General features: G+C 33.4%; 1 pseudogene; it reads right to left on the bottom strand.

The window, feature by feature from the left end:
• Window positions 1-14,731: 14,731 nt before the first annotated feature.
• LOC115953566 lies at window positions 14,732-20,088 on the bottom strand (annotated as a pseudogene).
• Window positions 20,089-20,341: the final 253 nt, after the last annotated feature.

The raw sequence follows: 20,341 nt of genomic DNA, 5'->3' as shown, positions 1-20,341 counted from the left end.
TGCACCATCGTCACATCCCGATGTCCATTCCAAAATCCTTGGTTGAAAACTGGTAAAATGAAATAAATCTCACCATAGTTGGTTTAAGGTTAACACTTAACACATGGTTCCTCACTTGAGAACCTAGACTTGGCAGGAGGTAGTGGGTAATCTAGAATTACCAGGGTTTTTATATTTGGGCCGGGTTGAGGGATGTGTTAGGTGTTTTTGGAAAATGGAGGAGGTTTAAGGTTTTTTTTTTTTTTTTTTTAACAGGACTAAGGTTTGATCGAGGTTAAATCATGATAATGTCATAATTAATTAAAATATAAATAAATGTATTAAATTTGTAAATATGATAAAGTTTGCTAAAAAATGTGAACACTTTTAAATAACTTTGAAATGAATTTTCATGATTTTATAAGGTTAATGGAAAATAATAATATATAAACATGCATAAAAAAATTGTTTGATGATGATTCAAGTAGAAACCAATTTAATATAGAATAGGACAATTTAAAAATAAACTTTATAAACAGTATATTCATAGGTAAAAGCACATTTCTTAAATCACAAATAAATTCAACAAAAAATCAATGATATTTTAATATGTAGGGACTAGGGCCCAAAATAGTGTATTGGGTCTTGGGTCTTGTTCGAAGACATTGATAAGTCCGAGGAGGGGCAAGTAATTATTAAACGTTCCCAATTAAAGTCTCAAACATGGGGAACAAGTGGGAGGTAATCTGAGGAGGAAGTCCTCCTCGGAGATGATGAAAATAGTTTATAGTATGTACTCCATCTGTCAGCCTAATCCTCCAGAAAACTCCAATAAAAGAGATATGCTTCATGAATATACGAGAAGGAAGGAAACCCAAAAATATCAAAGGGAAAGCTGCCACCACCACATTAAATGTATTGCAGCTACTTTTTTGGCCGCATTTATGTGGAGAAGACCTCTGAACAGTACTACTTTGGTTACCACAACTCACAGAAAACCAAAGATGATGTCCGATGGGACAGATACTCAAGTAAAGGTTCGGATGATAACAAGTGGAAGATGAAGATGATCCAAAAGAGGATATATAAGGTGAAAGACTCTTCATGGAGAGAGGATTGAAAAAAGGAAAAACAGAACACTGTAGCAATCAAAATTTTCTCTCTATTTAACTGTGATCAATATACATGATTATAGCCTCCTCAAACCAAAAGTTTATTAATGTCAGTACATCTTGTTTGTGACTGATTGTCATTTAATTCCATATTAGCCGTTGTTCAATTCATTAGGGCTTAGTTCTTTGACCCACTATCTATAAATTTATTGTATTTGGCTCATTGGCTGAAATTCCCTATACTTTGGGTTTGGGCCACAAAAGGGAACCCTACATAATACATTGAGAAAAATGTCATATAATAAAATGAAAAACTATGAATCATTTAAAAAAACAAATGAATTTAATAATTATTCAATACAAATCACAACAAAGGCTGAGGATTTATTGGTTATCATGCTGGATAATAGTGTTCGAGGGCTGATGTATGTGAAATTTAATCAAATCTGAAAAAATTTCACAAAAAGCCCTTTGAATTGAACTGAAAATGGTTACGATTCATGGGATTCACTTAGTTTCTTTGAAAATCATGACTTTCAAATGTAAAAAATTGGCTTGGCAATCGGTTCATAGCTAACCTGATCAGATTAGATAGTTTGGTTTGGGTTTTCAAACCATGGATATATAATCTTAAGGGTGTCATCCAAAACAAGAGAACTTGATGCCATTTGGTGGACTCCTTTTGTATATATTAAAAATGTCTGCCAATAAATAACTCTCTAATGTAATATTTAACAGAATAAAATTATTCGACACCATCAAGGTGACCTTGTTCCTTTATCTTGAGACCTTAAAAATGACCATGAAATCCCTATTCCTACAAACTTGAAGGTATGAGACCAGGGAAGTAGACTTAGGCCATCTAGGTGTAAAGTAGGATCCTAGTAGAGACATGCATGCTAGCTTGACCTTAGACCAGGATCAACAGATCAGGGCACCAAATTCTTATGGTTAGGCATGGCATACTAAGGGAATGACATTAGGACAGCAGTTTGGAGGGATTATGAAGGCAAAATATATGTGCACAAGGAAAGCCATTTGCACAACGACCTATATCTTGATAGAATGATCAATATGCCATGTGTAACATGGCCCTCTGAATCTAGTGACATTTGTCATTAGATATAGGAGGTATGTCCCTAATTATTCTTGCTTATACGTAGTGAAACACGACCCTTAAGAAGAGGATTTATGTCCCTAATTATTCATGCTTATATGTAGAAGTAAATTCTTCATTTTGAGGCCAAAAGAAGGAAGAGGATATAGGAGGTAAAAAACATGAAAATCTCTAGCGAAATTAAGTTCCTAATTAAGATTTAGACTTAAGTAGGTTAATTAATCCTAGCATTAAGGTGGGCGTGTTCATCTTCATACCATTGACCTAGGCATCCCCACTTGGGAAAGATAAATTGTAGTGTCGCGTTGAAGATTGAACTCTTTCTAACCCGGCACAAATCACAATGCTTGGAGCTTAGTCTTAGTTCCTGTTTTGTATCAGTCTTGTTTGGCTTCATTTGCCTTATTTATCTCCTCTCCACACCACCCTCATAGCATACTATAGCCATTAGTGTTTCGGTTTATATCTACTAAATTCATGACCGAGCATTAAGTTTTACACCTAAGAGCTGTTGTCAAGCTAGGACCTCTAGATTAAGCTCTATCTATAAGTTATCCTCCGTAGGAAAGATCAGTCAATTTTCCTCAGGAAGAATGGTAGGTATATATTATTGCCCTCACCTTAACTCTCTAAGAAAAGTCACCGTTCTGCCCTACACCACTGGGACAGTGGACAGTAGGATTTTCCACTAGCATGGTGGTTGAGTCATGGGAACTGATCAGAGATGGTCTCACGCTACAGCTAACGTGAGTAGAAAAAGGCTGTGAGGACTGAGTAACCTAGTCAACCAAGCGATTGAAAAAAGTTCCAACATTTCACACTAATGCAATAGCCACTGCATTAACTGTTTTGTATTTTTGTGTAGGGTTATCATAACTTTTAAAATCACAGTGGGAATAGAATAACATTGACAATGCTGAAAAGTTTTTAAAACTAACCTAGACATGCTTTACTGAAATTAAAACTCATAACAAAAATCAAACATTAACGAACATGTTGCTTGTCCAAGTCCCAACTTCCAAGCATGGTTTAAAACCTTTGATTATTGAAAATTTGAAACTTATTGACACATTTATCTAATAAACTAGAGGCAACTTTTGGCTTCAATGATTCAAAATTGTAACTTTTCTATAAATTATAATAGTAATCATTAATGAGAAGTAATATCAAAATCCTAACAGTTCAAAGTGGCATATCTTACCAACAAGATTCGGATTTTATTAGGAAAAATTATACCAGCACACACTGACAACCAACGGGAGTAGATAAGCATCACATATGGTTGGGAGAGTGAAGAAAAAGCTGGAATAAAAGTCAATGTAGAAAATGAAGCCCTTTTCATGTCATAACTAGAAAGCAAGAATAGTTGGGTCCCTTAAGCACCTATTCCAGGAAAATAATTAAAGCAGATAGAACCCCCTTCGTCTCAGAAATAGATGCGACTTTCAGGTCTACACTGTACGAATAATTTACGTATACAACTCTTGCTTGAGTTGGGTTTTCAACAAAAAAAAATTAGAACAAAATTTGTTTTGCAAAAGGAGAACAAGAAGTTTTGTCAAACATGCTTCTCCTTTTTTATTTAAGTGCTTGATTGTTATTTATGGAGTCAATTTCGAGCCCTCAACCTCAAAGATTGTTTGTCATTGACACATTATCTTTGAAATTACAAAAAGTTTCTATAGTTGGTACCAAAGATTTAATCAAAAGGGCTAAAATAACCCCCCCCCCCCCCCCTTTCCCCTTCATGGAAGGAAGAAAATCTTATTAAAATTGTTGATAGTGTTGCATAATACTAATATTTGAGCAAAATTAGATAGTTATGTACCATAAGTTTCTTAATTAAATTCAACTATATGCTTTATTAGCCAATATGACACAACTATGTGCTTAATATTCTTAAGTTATATGATTGAATTCCATTTGAAATCTAAAATACAACGTATAAGAAACTATAATGAAACTTTATTCATTATATTAAATCAATAAGACAGAATGTCAATGAGAAAAAATTCTATAATAATATATATTTTTTCTATCATTCCTCTTGTATAATAATAATTTCCTTCGTATTTCACAATCACCACAAAGAACAAAGTGATAAGGTCCTGAATTTAGAACCCAACTATAATTACCAGTTAAATAAAAGAATCACCAATGACTTGTGGCTCTCTTTGTCGATAAGGAAGATCCATTATTCCATTAGGAGAAATCTATAGGCAAAGGGATCCTACCCATACAGTGAGCAAGCAAAGCAAGGAAATATTTAGAGGTTTTGGTCCACGTCTGAGCTGTATCTAGAGCAAGCCCACCATGGCCTAACTCAAATTAATGGGGAAAAATTAAGAAAATAGAAAATACAGATCTCAATCTTATTAATATATTAATATTGCCATGGTATCCAAACCCCACATTTCAATAATGCAAAGATTACGAAACTTCATGACAAGAGAATCCACATTATTACCAACTCATATTGATTGATTTGTCAGAGTTTGGGAGTTGATAGTTGTGATAGTATAAACCACTCTTAGCTAAATGTTAATGCCCTCAGTGGGTAGAGCAAAAAATGACAATCAACATGACTATAATAATCAATATAATCGTACTATATACTTATCCCTTTTTTATTATTATTATATTTCCTTCGTTTATTATTTGTGTAAACTGGCCACTTAAGCTTTTGATTTAAAGTTAATATTATTCGAAAGTACAATTTCTTTATCAATATTTCATTTAAGTCTTAGTGGAAATCCTACTGGGAAGTATCCTATAAAAAAGTCTTCCTTTATTTAAAAACAGGTATCCTTAACGGTAGCAAACCTACACCAACTGAAACTTTAATTTTTTTAATTAAGGAAAAAAATTCATCTTCCATTATCTTAAGTGGTTTTTTTTCCCTCTTTCGCATGCTTTATATATATAGCTGGTTTTGGGGCATTAAAAATGTCCTAGCCCACATGCTTTAAGCATCTAAATCAAGCTTTTTATACGTCCTGTTGATATAATTAATTTAAGTGGATGGTTCTTTTAGTTATTCTGTTTTGCACAATTGGATGCGCAAAACTATCTTTGTAATTTATCAATGCAAAACTTAAAATTTTTATATACAAAGGCTTAAATTTGCATATTCTAGTATTCTTAACCAGTTCTTTATTTTAAAATTTTGCAACCAAATGCTTTCTGAAAGTTTCTTTAACAAAGCATATAATAATCCGCTACTAGTTTTGCTAAGGAATCACTTCAGGTTGATAAAACCTGGTATATATTATTCCTTAAACTAGTATGAAACTTTTAAGCATGAGTAAAAGCAACCATATTTCTACTAGCTATGCTCATTTGATCAAACTTATGTTACATTTTTACTTTTGCCCTTTTTGTGACAATAATTTTGTAAAAGGAATAGCAGAAAATGAAATATTTCAAATATAGTCATATCAAGGTAACAGTTGAGAGTATATCATAACGGTGAAAGATGATGTTAAGAATACTTTGCAATAATTTTATACCAAGTATCCCAAAAAAGACAAAATTAGTCAAATCATAGACATAAAATTTGAAAAATATACACAATATAAACTTTCTTTTGTGGTAAAAAAAAAATGAAACTTTTGAAGCCTCAAACCTTGACAAAAGCAAACTGTCATAAATAAAAACAAGGATGAAATTTTAGGTTGAGGTCATTTATTTTATATATACACCATAAAATCTAACCTATAATATATACTTCATAATAATTGTTCTTTACACCAATTGGTTTTTTATGCGTAAGTAAGGTTTAATAATAAGAAATTTTACTAGTTGAGTTAATTGGAACCCACTGGATGAAATCATTTTAGATAATATTTTTTTTTCCTTTTATGGAATAATTTTTAGGTTTACACATGGAAGCTAGAGATATGGTCACGAGGGACTATCTCAATTTATTATCACTTCCTTCCCAAACAAGGATATCTTAATTTATTATTGGTAGACATAAATGAAAACCTAATTAATTCTAAAGAGAAGAATACCTTATCAATATAACTAAATTTATAAGAAGTTCAAGAGGAAGATTTGAATCCAAGTTCTCTTCCATAGAAATATCATGCAATATTACTAAGCCAGAAACTTTTGGTAACTACAAATAATCTTATTGGATTACTGGGAGTCAATTTATATGAAAATGGAAAATAAAAAAAATTTAGTTTACAACTTTGAATTACTTTTTTTTTTTTTTTTTGGGATGTGATACAATTTTGCATCATTATGATAGCAAAGCGGATTTTAAAATTTAAAGGATAATTGAGGTGTATGTACCATAAAAAGTGGGAAGTAAAACTATCTTTTTGTAACAAGTGATGATAGATACACAAAAATTTTCATAATATTTTTTCACAACTACTGACTAGAAGGTTGCAATTAAAATAACATTGCTTTCACATGGATTGCCATTAACTCTGTTTTTATTAACACTAATCACAACTTGTCATCTTAATAATTGTGAAAATTAAAAATAATTAAATTTTTTGTATCTCTAGGCTTGTTGTTTTGCAATTTAAATTACAAGATATGAAAAGTTGAGAAATAAGAGACTTAATCCCAACCTCAAGTCCCCAAGAAAATACAATTATCTCATGCATTTATCACATGTATTATCTATCTCACAACACGTGAATCTCACAATTATGTTTAGCTTGCATATTACGACTCACGGAGAGAGTATATATATGCCAAATGTACCAATATTCCTTCTCCGGAGAGAAAGAGAGCCCTTTAACAAAACAAAAGAGAGGAAAATAAAACTGCTTCTACATTTTTTTCCCTTATTAAAGATGCCATAATCAGCTTAATATTGCAGTATTTTTCAATTTAGACAAAAAGGGGGAGGGGACACATTAATTATTAAAAGAAAATTTATGAAAATTAAAAATTTTCAAAATTTTTTGTATGGTAGCCAAGCTCATGACTGTAAGACAATATTTACCTCCAAACTAGTTTAAACCTAAGAATTTCTTGCAACTCATTATATGGTGATTTATAAGACTATTCACATGTTTGCTAAAAGTATATGTGAATGGTTTTTTTTTTAACCGTCACCTAATAAGCTAGAGGAAGTTATCCAAACCAAGTTAGAGGTAAACTTTTTTCATGATTGCTCCCTTTCCCATTACCTCTAGTTTTACCACACTACTAAACCATATTTATTTGAGGTTGAGGGACAAAATAATTTGAAAATGACCAAGTAGGGCAATCCCATGTTGTGGTATGAATAGACCGTATCATGGGGTTGGATGAAAGTTGACCTTTAGTGGGCAGATGACAAAAAGGGTGGGTTGTGTGATAATAATAATGATGGAAATTTGGTTTTGTTCCATTTTCCATAGTGGGGGCTAGCTAAACTTTGGTTCCCATCTCTGCATGTTAGTGATCATATGCATATGTAGGCATTTGTGTGATCACTTTGCATCTTCCTTGCGTTTTGGTTTCAGGCTTTGGCCCCCATACCCTTTTTGTCCCTTTCGCTATTTTGTTTCCCTTTTTTTCTTTTCTTTTCTTTCTTTTCCTACACAATTTTTTTTTTCCTTCTTATTTTTAAAATGTAATACTTTTATTATTTTCTAACTTATGAGCACTTTATCTTTTTGTCAAAGCACCGCACGCAACCCAATTTTGATTGTACGGTATGAGATGGCCCCCTTTGCTTTTTTGTTTAGCGTGGGCCAGGCTGCTCTAATGTGTGATACAACTCACAAGCGACACATTCCGTGCTCTACTATGCATGAATGAAGCTTTATAGCCTACTGCTTTTATTTGTTTTAGTCCCTTTTAATTTTTAATTTTTTTTTACCAAAAAAGGTTATTTATAATTAATTAATTATTTTTATTATAAATAAGAATATATTAAGAAAGAAAAATAGAGGAATATAACTCATCTCCAACTTTTAGAACAATGACCCAAAAAAGAAGAGAGGAGATGGAGGTAGACTTATTCCAATTACAAGAAGTTGTCCAACAGGCCAAATTGTGAGGCAAAAAATTAACATTCATAAAGACAAATATAAGATCCTAGCCAAAGAGAGAATCAAAGGCTTTATTCAATTTAGAAGAAAACAGGACAAGAAAAACTAAGAGGGAGTGGAATGTGGGTTCCTCAAAGCTTCAATTACCCTTTGGAATCTCCTTAAAAAATAGCATATTAAAGCTTGTGGAATACATTAAGTTTTATAGCAAACACAGTCTCACCAAAATTCATTTCGAGCCACTGTTGCAATAATTGAAGAATTTGGTCTAATGGCAACATCAAAATTAATTTTCACCCGGCCATTAGTAGGAGAAAATACACCCTATTACGGGTGTATGTTTTTCTCCTCTCACAACTAGTGAGACCTACTAGCTGTGAGTCCCACTAGCTTGTGAGAGGGAGGAAACATACACCGGTAACAAGGTATACTTCTTCCATTAGTAGGGGGAGCCAAAATGAATTTGAAAAACTACTATTGGAGACTAGGCTGGGATATTTATTTATCTTACATTATGAGATGTTTATAACATGTATGTTAAATTATAAATTAATTAACAATATCCATCTCATTATTCAAACCAATATTTAAGTTATTCAATGGACAACAGTTTGTCTAAAATATGAGAGATAAATTACAAAAAAAAAAAATTTCATAATCAACGTCCTATTTTGAGATTAAACTGTCAACTAGTCAATTGATATGGTGTTAAGCTAGATGGTGGATGAAAAATTAATTAGAGATTAATGTATTTGATTGAGAAGTTATAGTTTAGAGTACACATTTTTAATATTCCTATAATTTATGGTAAAAAGTTACAATAAATCCACTAATTTATGGATCTATAAGATTTCTACAAGAGTATTACTACTATTCAAAAAAGAAAACAATTGCACCCCACTATCACTAAAACTGAAATCATTTATGATTTGTTTGGATAGTGGTGTTTAAAAATATCCATTTGGATGTCAATTTCTAATTTAAATTATTTGAATAGAATATGAGATGATACATTTTTCCTGTTGGTTTTATGAATGACTTTGAACTTTTTTGGAATATGTGGACTTAAAAGTAACTAAGTGTCAAATCCATAATATCACAAATATTTTTGTTTGAGCAAAATTTCTACGTCTCAAAATCTCAAACTTCAAATCATATCATGTTATTACAATTTTTATCAAGTAATTTATACCAACAAGTGTTTTTCAAATTCATTGATTTTAAATTCTCAAATCCTAATTTTTCCCCCATTAATCATTGTGGTTTAGTGCACAACTATCATTGCAATTCTGCATCGATGATTCGTTGTATTTGAGACTTTTTTGACATGGAAATAGTACTCGTAAACATTTTCAGCTACAAAAAGCCATATTACTACTACATCAAGTCATCTAAAAAGCAAGACCTGGCCCTTGTTATATGTAGATAAGTGCGACTACCCAACCATAATATGGTGCAAGTCATAGATCATGTACCAGAAAAGACTAAGATGTGAAAGTACTGTGGAAAAAGAGACTTCATAGGAAAACGATGTTTGATAAGTCCAAAATGAGAAGGATCATAAATCTTATGGAAAACGTATCTTAGAAATATGATAGTTAAGAGGGTGGTGTATCTTTTTATTGGGAGTTAGAAGTCATTTTCTAATGGCCATGGAAGTGATCAAGCCAACAAACAATATTCAACAATGGAAGCAGTGATTTGAAATTCGTATTGAGTTGTTTGTTTTATAGATTGCTAGTTTTGTAGGAAAAGATGAGGGGGGCATTGCTTGAAGGAAATTTGTGTTTGATGGACCTTGACTCAAATGTCTGCAATCTCCTACATTTGTCATTATTGTGATTTATGAAAAACTTTTATTTTTTTGTTCCTTCTGAGTGTGTTTTGAGTTTGAGTGAAAAGAATTAGCATACAAGTAATGATGCTTTTCGTGTCATACTATGAATTATGAAGAAACAAAATTTTCCCACTTCATATATCTTCTTCTTTTTTTCTTTTCTTTTCTTTTTTTAATTTTAATTTTAATTTTTAACACCAATCTTCTCTGAAAACCAGTATTTTGAGACAGTAATTCTTCTTGCATAGATCTTCTAGAAAAGAATTAAGTCAATTGACGGCTGCTGGCTCTACATCTAATTAACTATTAGGAAATGCAAAGTTAAAAGTTTCTTTGGAAAAAATAAAAAATATTCTTTATGGGGGGCTTGATTATATAGTACATCTTTTAACTATGATCCATTTTCAAATTGGCTCTTAAAATTTTATTTATTTTTTATTTTTTATAATTTGGTTCTTAAACTTCTAGACCATATTCTGATATTCAATACCATAACTCCATACATTTTTATCAACTAGATTATCATTAGGACAAAATTTAGGTATAATTCCTTCACTGTTCGTACTTAAATTTCTTAATTAAATTTAATTATTTTTGGGGAAGATAATATCTTTTGTGTTGCATCATCGGTCAACCAATGCAATTACATGGTTGAATTTAATTAGGAAACTTAAAGTATAGCCCCTAAGAAATTATACTTAAGTTCTGTCCTTATATTTCAAACATTGTTGTGATGTTTTCCAGTACCCAAATAAAAAATTATTTTAAGCAATTTCTAAAATATAAGAAAATAGTTTTTGTTTATTGTTTATTATTTATTATTTCTTTTGGGGATTTTGTGATTGATGTGAGTATATTTGAACTCTTGTTTATAAGAATAGTTATAAACTTTTTTCTGCATTAAAATTTGAGAAAATGTAAAATCTACATTGAATACTATCCGAAAATTTGGAGACATGCAAATTACTAAAAAATAAAATAAAATTTAGAGATCAGATTGAAAATGAATCTTAGTTAGAGTGTTTAGTAGATAATGATATATATATATATATATATATATATATATATATATATATATTTTTTTTTCCCATTGAGGTCAAAGTCCAAGGGTGGTGAATTAAAATCCAAAAATAAAAAATAAAAAACGTAATATTCAAACCGATTATGACATAATTTCGCTTTGTCAAAAATCAATGATAGTAGATTATAATTAACATCGCTTTCATATGAAAACACCACTAACATCACTTTCATAGTTATCGCTTCGAGGTCATAGGCTATTAGTTTGTGGGTTGTCACCACAACAATTATGAAAGAAATAATGTGAAATTTGGTTGAGTTATTATTTTCATGTGAACCAAGCCACCAAGGTACAGGGCAAGTGGCAACCAAGTCAAAGCAAGGGCCAATAGAGAGTAAAATGGACCCATAAAAACAAGTTAGTTAAAAAAGCTTAAGTCTGATTAGCAACTGTGGGACCAAGGATTCAAAAGGCTGACAAGATTGGGCCATGGAGGGGCCTAAGTTTTTCAAACGGCTCGCTGAAAAAACAAAGAAAGAAAGAAAAAAAAAAGAAAAAAAAGAGGAAATGCGTGGTGCATGTGCTAAAATGAATTATTGTGTTAGCATGGCATGTAGCAATCTCAATTCTCAATTCTCATATCAAAATCTTCGTAGGAGAAAGGGAAGTGTCCAAGAAAATTTAAAAGCACTTGGACCCCATTTCTTGGCCTTAAGATTCAACTTTGTACCTAACAATTTTGCAATGAATTTACGATTTTTGACCAATTTTTCTTTCTTTGAAAGCAAAGATTTCATGGATTCACAAATGCAGTCAATGAAATGGAAAATAGACTGTGTCATATATTATAGAGGCAGCAGTGACAGTGTATGACTAAATGGCTACATTATTGCTTCCTTTACATTTTTGTTTGTTTATATTAGTATCATTTTGGCCTTGACATATTTTGGGTTTGGTTCTTATCTTACATTATTGTTGTACATTGTGTCGGGCATTGGGCTGTCACCAATGAGCTCACTACTATTATATAGGCCTGAGCTCTTAGACGACAAAGAATGATAACAAAATTTTTTGCTATTGGACGACAAAGAATGATAACAAAATCAGAATCTGTAAGCTATTTTAAAACAAATAATTGCAACTCACAAGAAACTAATCAACAGAGGAATTGACAGTCCAAAATTATGAAGGGTTGTTCGAAGATTTTGTATATAACTGATGATTTATTTGTAATCTTCTTTATATTTGAAGCATTCGTTTAAGAAGTTATAGGATAAAGCTTTTCTTGAACCTCTCATCAGAACTCTTAAATTAGAATCCAAAGTCCAAACCAACTTTTTTTATTAACATTAAAAGATCCAGAAAAGGCCTATTAGTCTTTTCTTTTTTTAGAGGCCCATTATTTAGTTTTCCTTTGTTTTAATTTTGTCAAAGAAACTCACTGTAATGGTGTATATTTTGGGTTATGGTGGATATCAATGAGGCAAGTCTGTGAAAGAATATGTAAATTTTTATTTGGTGTGTATAGTAGAACAAAAAAAAGGTATATCATGCGAGAGGTGTATACATCTAGCCTCTCACAGCATGTGGGCTTGTGAGAGGCTAGATACATTCATACATAAACCTATTGCACGCTTTATCGTAACAGAATTTATAAAAAATCCGAATGAGGAATTTTTTTTCCAATACACCTCTTATTCATAATAACATTACTTTTAGTCTAATAATCTATTTGGATGCAACTTATTGTAGAAAACTAAAAACTTATTGTTGAAAATACTATAGTAAAATAAATTTTAAACTATGAATAGTGCCTGTGAGATCCAATTTTAAAGTTATATTTATTGAATTCCGTACTTGCGGGTTCCATGAATAGTGAACGGGACCTAAGAAAAAACGCAAATGCCAGCAGCATTTGCTATCCAAACTCAGACTTAGTAAAGTCAAATGATTTGGAGGAAAATTTCATCAAAAAAAAAAAAAGACTACAAAGAAGAAAAAGAAAAAGAATGGGCCAAAAGCAGTCGGAGAAAGTATAAAAGTAAAGCATGAGTTGTAAGAACTGCACAGCTTGAAAATGTAAGGAAAGTTAATTAGGATGGACAAGACGAAGGGCATGATTATCCCATGGGACCCCGAACTATGTCTAGGAATCTTCTTCTTCTTCGTCTGCCACAGCTGAAAGTGCTGAATGTTGACAGTGATGAGAGAGGCCGAGGTCGTGAAAATGTCAGAGACAGAGTATAATGGATGTTCTGCTGGCTAAATCAGGAGCACCAACAAGTCAGGCCTTTAAGCGCACACTCTGCTTTATTCACTCATTTCAGTTTTTGTTCGCCGACATTCACCTTCTTTTGATTTAATTCTATTGTCGAGAATTATTCTCTTGCTCTTCTAATACTCACTCTCTGTAAGTGTGCACAAGCCAGCTAGGTACAGAGACAACTATCTAAAAACCTGTATTTTCAGGCCGTGGTCGTTTGTGGCTCTAGGTCCCTCTCTTACGTTTGGTTGTAAATCAACCGGCTCGAGCTCGGCTCAAGGTAAAACTTAGACTATGATTGCTTGTTTAGTAGACAAGCTAAGCTCAAACATAATAATATGTTCGTGAACAAACTTTGAACATGAGGGCTTGAATTAGCTATATATTTGTGTCTACATGTTTAAAAATATATTAATTTTAGATTTGAAATTGGATCGGATAGGTTTGTAAATTAGTTTATATAATATAAAATTATTATTTGAAGTTTATTCATAACATAAACAATCCATTTGTAGTAAAAATTTATAGATTTGTAAGGGGGTAAAACATTTTAGTTATGGTTTTACAATAAATAGGAAAAGAATAAGTTAAAAAAGTAGCTTATGAGCAAACTCAAACTTGCCTGACAATGAACTAAGATTGAACATATAATCTTATTTGGTGATGAGCTTGAACTTGGCTCGTGTTTGAAATAAAATTAAATAAACCAACTTAAATTTTTAATACTCGGCTTGATTGGGTTCGTTTACAACCTTACTCTTACATAGTCGTTTAGGCTTCCACCTGTCATTCATGGGTGTGGGATTTGGACTCTTAATCCCCCACCCATGAATGAAAGGGATTTAAACCATAAATATCTTTATTACAAATGCCAAGAAGTATCAGTTAAACTACAAGATTCTTAGTTAGAATAAGACATTTTTAAACATGAAGTTTGGTATAAAATGGCTATTGAATCGTAAGAATTATTCTAACTTAATTTCTAGGTTTGTGGGCAATTTCATCATGTACTTATGGGCCTCTATTAGAAGAGTAATGTTAGGAATATAATACATAAATCTTACAAATGGATGTGTCATGAATTACAAAATTTGCTGCATAAATCTTCTATTGTACATGTGACACAAAATAGATAGTAGCTTTAATAAATTTGTTTATCCCATTCGAATCCATTTACCTTAGGTAGGCATTTGCTAAAACAAGATTGCATGCAGCCTTGATGCCCTATGGCCCTGTGAAAAACAGCAAACAAGGCTACATTCACCTTAACGTTTATGCATTTCATAATTTTTTTTTTTGTGTTACAAACTTACAATAAGTGGGATTTAAACCCAAGATCTTTCCCTAGAGAGAATTAGATAAGAGCATTGAACTACATGCTCTTGGCTTTTATATTTCTGTTTTTTTTTTTTTTTTTTTGGGGGGGTGCTAAATGAGTAAGCTTTTAAATAGTTCAAACAAAGAAAGATACACTTTCTAGAAGGGCTTTTTCCTGAAGGGCTTCTACATTTCAGTATAAGTAATAGTGTAATACAACTTATGTACCTTATATCTTGGATCGGACTTTTAGTGTAATACAACTTATGTACCTTATATCTTGGATCGGACTTTCTCTATGAGTTCTCTTCTCAAAATCTTTCCTGCAGCTGACCTAGGGACACTGTTAACAAAACTTACTGCCCATAACCTTTTGAATGACGCCACCTGTACAGGGCAAAAAGACTGATTAAATTTCAAGCAAAGGAATGTTTGAGCCTCCTCATCAGTGGTTAACAGTACGCGCTCATTCATGAAACATGGCGACAAACTTAATTTATGCAAGCATCATGAGCAGCAGAAGATATCACAGATTGGCTTTTTCTTGAACAGATGATAGAAGTCATATAATTTGGCCAGAGCATCTACTATTTGGTGGCAATGCTTTATCTCCAGGCCAACACACCCGTGCAGAGTACACATTAACTCGCAAATATGAAATATCATACATTAGGTATTGGGACATTTACTTTTGAATTAAGAATTTTGCTGGCCAGGACTTTACACCAAATGACACTAATAAAAGAGAGACTGCATGGTTATGGTTCCACAAATCCAAGATGTTGCACCAAGGGCCTCATAGTCATAGAAGCATGAGGCATATCCCACTATCAACAGAACAATTTTTTGTTAAGACTATTGCAATTGTAATAACTACTGAGGATCTCATAAAATGACCCAATGAAAAGGGATTTTTCGAATGGTTTACATTAAATAGACAAGTGATTTCTGAATGGATGAGTTCCTGACTGAAATGACTGTATTTCTTTAAAAAGATATACTACCATCGCTGCAATTGATATCACCCAAAGAATTACTGCATGCTTGAGTTATTCAAGATCAAATCAATCATTGAAAAGGGTTGGTTTTTTCCCCCTTCCTAATTCCTTCATGCTGAATGATGCTTTGCAGACCCTTTACCTGCTTTGCAATAAATTTCTGAACGTCTTCTTCTGTTAGCAAGCTGTTTGGCGAGCGCACAACATGTGCAATTGGGACCTCACCAGCTTTGGCATCAGGAAATCTACAAAGTCAAAATTGAAATTAAACTGTAATGCAGTTATTCAAAGATAAGGCAACAGATGGACATGCATAACTGCTTATAAAGCATGGGGAAAAGTATGACACTTACGGGAACACAACAGCATCTAATATTTCAGTGTGAGAAATCAGCAGCCCTTCAAGCTCAGCCGGTGCCACCTAACAAACAGTCAAGTGCAAATATAGAACTTAAATGCATAATTAGAGTTAAGTTGTAAAATATGAGATATTAGAAGTAAAAGAGAGGAAAGAATAGTGGAGGGAGAAAGATTAGAGAAAAGGTTTTAGGGCTTAATCAACCAATTCCTCAGCATAGCGCATGTTTATATTAGAGTGATATGGCAAGACTACATTAATACCCTTATATAAAATAATAACAAGCTAATACAGGAATAACAAAGTAACTCTAACAATTAGGTTAGGTTGGTTTGACATCAAGGGAAAATTGAACCAAGGCACAATATATTAACCTGAGAACCAATCCAAAGTTGCATCCTTTGTCATAAGAATTCAACTATACATTAAACTCAGCAGTACCAAATATTTAAGCACACTTACATTACCTAAAATCCTTCAAGTACCTTGGATTATGAAGATGGACCTATTAACTTTCAAATGATTAAATACAGTAGTTTAATGAAGAAATAGCTATCTCCAGGATCTAGAAATTCTGTAGAATAATGAGCAAGGCCAACATTTAGAATGGTATTTGGACCCAAAATCTTAACACTTGAAAAGAAAATATACCAACCTACTATTCAAAATAATAATTTATAAAAAAAAAAAGTAAAAACAAGTGACTAAATTTTAGGTTGGCAATCAACCTACTGCAACCATCATGATAATAGATGTGCAGAAACAAAATTCTTGATACTGATTCATAGGAGAAAGTGCTTTTCTGATTTCCAAACTAATCAGATGACTGCTGATATGGTGTCAAATCATCAGTAGAGTGAGTTATATAGCACTTTGGGAGATTTTTTGCTTAGAAAAAAGAAAAGCTATTGACAACAATATCAAATGAAGCAGAGAACATTAGTGCTAATGTTGCAGGTCAGCTAATTTTCATTACTCCTTAAAATATATAACATGATCAGGAGGCTCATGGATCATTTACTCACCGGGGAAGAACATATGTATTCTCCCCAGAAATGCAATATGAGCAAATGTAAAGCTTTCCAAAAGTCAGATGCCGGCACTGTTAGGTCTTCATTGTCAACAGCAATTCTAAAAGAAACCAATAGCTTTATCCTCTCACAAGAAATGGTTCAGTAAGATTACATACGCCTGAACTTTCAACAATCAACTAAGGATAAGTCACCTGAAAGCCGTAACACTTTATGAGCTCCTTAATTCGGTCCACAACAAATAATTGTCCCTCTTCATTGAAATATCCAATATCTCCTGTGTGCACCCATCCTTGTCCATCTATTGTTAGCTTTGTGGCTTCTGGATTTTTGAAATAACCTGAAAGGATTTTAATATGCTGCATGAATCATACTAGCAATATATAATCATAAGAGAAAAAAGTAATAAACCCAATGATATAACTTTGTAATCAACATGACTGATGTTATCTTCTCTTCTCCTTCAACATCCTCTTTCTTTATATATTTAGTTCTTTATCTTGGGCTGGGACATTTGAGTTTTTACTAGAGTTTTGAGTTCAAGGGCTAGGGGAAGACTTCAAGGAGGGTCTGTGGTCCAGTCTCCAGATTAACTTACCACTAAAAGTTTAAAACCTGTAATGTCAACTTCTACTAAATGAAATTAACATCCATCAGAACTTTAAAACAACAGCATCCAACAGTGATTCTAAGATTTTCCCAATACATTTACTTTGAATGTCTCATTCCTATTTTACATATTTCTTCACATAACATAATAGTGTTCTCATTTTTGGGCTGGGTGTTAAACCATCTTCATATGTTTCATAAACGAGTATGGATAAACTTGAGCATATGAGTCTAAATGATAACATTCATATGCAGTCTAATGTGGCAAATAGAAAGTGGTCAGATGGAAGATTAGTTTAGCAACTCCCACAGTGAACCATCTAATTAATGTGTTTACTGCTGTCTGATCTATAACGACGATTCAAGGCTACATTATTTAACATACTTTGTTATTTAAACATTAGCATTTAGCAATATAAAAAATTAGTGACATAAAGCATCTTGACTACTGGATGGATCCTTAAGGAAAAAAAAAAGTATTGGTAAGAAATTTTGAATTGAGAAATCAACATATGCCCTGTCAGAAGTAGGAATCTAAGTAGAAACATTGCATAAAAAAATCCACCTTGCATCATATTAGGTCCTCGAAGCCAGATTTCTCCTGATTGTTTAGGTGGAAGAGGCTTTGATGTATCTATACTAACTATTTGGGATTCAACTCCTGAAACAAGTGTTCCAGTTGAGCCAGAGAGGGGAGATTCTTCCTTTGGATTTTCCAATGAGATGATTCCACAAGTTTCTGTCATACCATATCCCTGCCAATAATATAATGCAATTCAAATCAAGACGTAGCTTTCTCACTACAAACTACTACAGACAAGGTAGAGTGCATGATTCTACATGTCTTGCTTATTATATGATTTTCTCGATTGTTACCAAATTTATAACATTATCCCTTATATTATAATAATATGCTTCCATTACCCTTATATTATATTATAAATTTATAATATGTTTGTTCAAACTCAGTGACAAAGGTTCGGTTTCGCAGCTTGTGAGCTTATCATAAAAATGTTCGAATGTGCTTAAAATATACCCATTTTAATCTCTCTATTCTCGGTGCTTAAAATATACCCCTTGGGAAGTTGGCTATACCTCTCAATCCCACTAACTTATAGCTTAGTGCACAAACCATTTATTCTAATGAAAAATTATTCAAACATATCACGTTAAATTGAATGAATAATTACTGTAAAGATTAGTATGCAATACTAATTAAGTTTTATCTAAGTCAGAGATACTCAATCTACATTAATACCAAAGAACACATTTCATTATACTCTGTTCAAAATTACCTGAACAATATCAACATGAGGCAAGTTCTTTGTACACTCCTCCATCACATCCTTGCCGAGAGGCGCCGCGCCCGATCCGACCTGCCTCAACGAAGACAAGTCGTACTTCTTCATCACCACACTCTGCTTCGCCAGAGCAATCATCACCGGCGGAACAACGAAGAGATGAGTCACCCTGTACTTCTCCACCGCCAACAACACCTTCTACAATTCAAACTTCTCCATCGAAACCACCGTGTTCCCTCTCCGAAGCTGCGAGTACGTCACCACCGAAAGCCCAAATATATGAAACATCGGCAAGAAACAGAGGAACACGTTTCTCGGATCGCCGTATCGGTCCTGATCGGCTGGCACCATCAGCGAAGCCGCGATGAAGTTCCTGTGCGTCAGAATCACTCCCTTGCTCGTCCCGGTCGTGCCGGACGAGTACAAAAGCGCCGCTGTATCGCTCTGTTTCACGGTTTTATCAGGCAATTCACACTCCACGTTCGACAATTCTATCAGTTCAGAGTAATGCCAAATTTTCGAACTCGGCGTTTCTGCAAAGCTCGTAGATTTCGAAGAACCTATAATTATGGAAGGCAAGTTTAGTTCTTTGATTTTGTGCCAGAGTTCGGGGACGGTGATGACGAGCTTGGGGTTACAGTCTTGGACTTGCTTTGAGAGTTCGGAAACGGTGTACAAAGGATTACAGGTTGAAGCGATGGCACCGAGGGCGACAATGGCGAGGAAGCACACGGGGAAGTGGATTGAGTTGGAAGCGACGATGAGGACGACATCGTTTTTGTGAACGTTGAGATGGAGCAGAGAGTGGGCGAGCTTGGAGACTTGGAGTTTGAGCTGGTGGAAGGTTAGAGTTTCGCCGGTATCGGCATCGATGAGAGCGAGGCTGTGTGGGGAAGAAGAGGAGTTTTGGAAGAGGAAAGTGGTGAGAGAGAGGTTGGGATTGGTGGGGAAGTGAATCGGTGGTCTTGGGGATGTGTAGGTTTGGGTTTTGGGGTTGAAGGTGGCTGCTCTGGCTGCCATGGGTGCTTCGGGAGTGGGAAATTGTGGGAATTGTTTGTTTCTCGGGAAAGTTGAGGAAATAGCAATGCCTTGGAATAGGAAGAGACAAGACAAGAGTTTCCCAGTTCCCGGGTAAAAAAAGAAAAGATAGGATCATAGGAATTAGAATATAGTCAATGTTTTTTTTTTTTTTTTTTTTTCACATGATGGCAATAATTGAGCTGTAATAGTCTACAAGTTGACATGTGTAATAACTAATAATAACTAATAACTGGCCAGTGATAGTTGCACTTGCACATGGCTTTTATTGCAATAGTCAATGCGTACCGGCCCTCTCAATCGAGGGGAAGGGGAAGATCAAATGAAGGTACCTGTAATATTGATTGCTGAGTTTTGG

This window comes from Quercus lobata, chromosome 7 (assembly GCF_001633185.2).
Source record: "Quercus lobata isolate SW786 chromosome 7, ValleyOak3.0 Primary Assembly, whole genome shotgun sequence".
NCBI classification, from domain to species: domain Eukaryota; kingdom Viridiplantae; phylum Streptophyta; class Magnoliopsida; order Fagales; family Fagaceae; genus Quercus; species Quercus lobata.
The sequence above is the reverse complement of the archived record's forward strand: the minus strand, read 5'-3'. Positions and strand labels throughout refer to the sequence as shown.